The following is a 1,802-nucleotide window of genomic DNA, read 5'->3' as shown; positions in this document are numbered from 1 at the left end:
GGGCGGATCATCTGAGGTCAGGCATTTGAGACCAGCCTGGACAACATGGCGAAAACCCTCCTCTATTAAAAATACAAAAATCAGGCTGGGCACGGTGACTCACGCCTGTAATCCCAGCACTTTGGGCGGCCAAGAAGGGTGCATCACCTGAGGTCAGGAGTTCGAGAGCAGCCTGGCCAACTTGGCAAAACCCTGTTTGTACTAAAATTGCAAACATTAGCCAAGCATGGTGGCAGATGCCTGTAATCTCAGCTACTCCGGAAGCTGAGGAAGAAGAATCACTTGAACCTAGGAGGCGGAGGTTGCAGTGAGCCAAGATCGCCCCATTGCACTCCAGCCTGCACAACAGAGCAAGACTCTCTCTCAAAAAAAAAAAAAAAGAAAAAGAAATTAGAGGGGCATGGTGGCACGTGCCTATAATCCCAGCTACTGGGGAGGCTGAGGAGAATTGCTTAAACCCAGATGACGGATGGCGGAGGTTTCAGTGAACTGAGATCCTGCCATTGCACTGCAGCCTGGGCAACAGAGCAAGACTGTCTCAAAAAAAAAAAAAAAATTAAACATAGTTACCATATGACCCAGCAATTCCACTCCTAGTTATGTACTCAAATAAATGGAAACATATGTCCACACCAATTGTACATGAATGTCTACAGCATTATTCATAATAACCAAATAGAAACAGCCCAAATCATGATTAACTGAGGAATGCATAAATAAAATGTGGCATATCCATTTAATGGAATATTATTTGACCACAAAAAGAGAAATTAAGTACTGATATACACTACAGCATGGAAGAAACTTGAAAAATTAGGCTAAATGAAAGAAGTCAGTCACAAAAATTGCATGATTACATTTATTTATGTTTATTTTTATTCCATCCTCAGATAGGGGACACATCAAACTGATAAGAACAGATACTACACTTGATTTTAGCTGAAAGGTCAAGAAGTAATTTGCATGATTCCATTTATATGAAACATCCAAAGCAGGGAACTGTAGGTGGTTCTCTAGGGCAAGGAGATGTTGGGGGGTGAGTGTAGAAAGAAGGACTGACTGCTAAAATGTATGAGATTTCTTTTTTTATTTTTTTGAGACAGTGTCTCATTCCATTGCCCAGGATGGAATGCTGTGGCACGTGATTACAGCTCACTGCAGCCTCGACTTCTCCAGGCTCGGGGGATCCTTCTGCCTTGACCTCCCAAGTAGTTACAGGCACATGCCACCATACCTGGGTCATTTTTTATTTTTTATTTTTTGTATAGGCAGGTTTTGCCATGTATATAATTTTTGTGTAGGCAGGTTTTTGCCTTGTTGCCCAGGCTGGTCTCAGACTTCTAGACTCAAACCATCTACCTCAGCCTCCAAAAGTGCTGGGATTACAGGCATGAGCCAATGCACCCAGCTCAGGTATGAAGCTTCTTTTGCGGGTGATAAAATGTTCTAAAGTTGATTGTGATGACAGCTGTGTAACTTTTGTGAATTATACTAAAAGACCAATGAAATGTATACTTTATATTTGTGAATTGTATGTGAATTATATCTTTGTCTTAAAAAGTCTTCTGTGTAGGGAAGAATGCCTGTGTTTTTAGTGGGAAGTGAATCAAGCAGGGAAGCAAGATTTCCTCAATCTCAATACCACTGGATTCATATTTCAAGAAGTCTCACAAATTAGCCGGGCATGGCGGCACGCACCTGTAGTCCCAGCTACTCCGGAAGCTGAGGTAATGAGGAAAGAAAAAGACCCCCTCACATTGTTTTATGTTGTTTTATACTCAGTACCTGTTTTAAGAAAAAAA

The 1,802-nt window shown here is 41.6% G+C and overlaps 1 pseudogene; it reads right to left on the bottom strand.

The window, feature by feature from the left end:
* Positions 1-840: 840 nt before the first annotated feature.
* LOC113220922 lies at positions 841-959 on the bottom strand (annotated as a pseudogene).
* Positions 960-1,802: the final 843 nt, after the last annotated feature.

The sequence above is a fragment of the Piliocolobus tephrosceles genome, unplaced genomic scaffold (genome assembly GCF_002776525.5).
Source record: "Piliocolobus tephrosceles isolate RC106 unplaced genomic scaffold, ASM277652v3 unscaffolded_16595, whole genome shotgun sequence".
NCBI lineage: Eukaryota > Metazoa > Chordata > Mammalia > Primates > Cercopithecidae > Piliocolobus > Piliocolobus tephrosceles.
The sequence above is the reverse complement of the archived record's forward strand: the minus strand, read 5'-3'. Positions and strand labels throughout refer to the sequence as shown.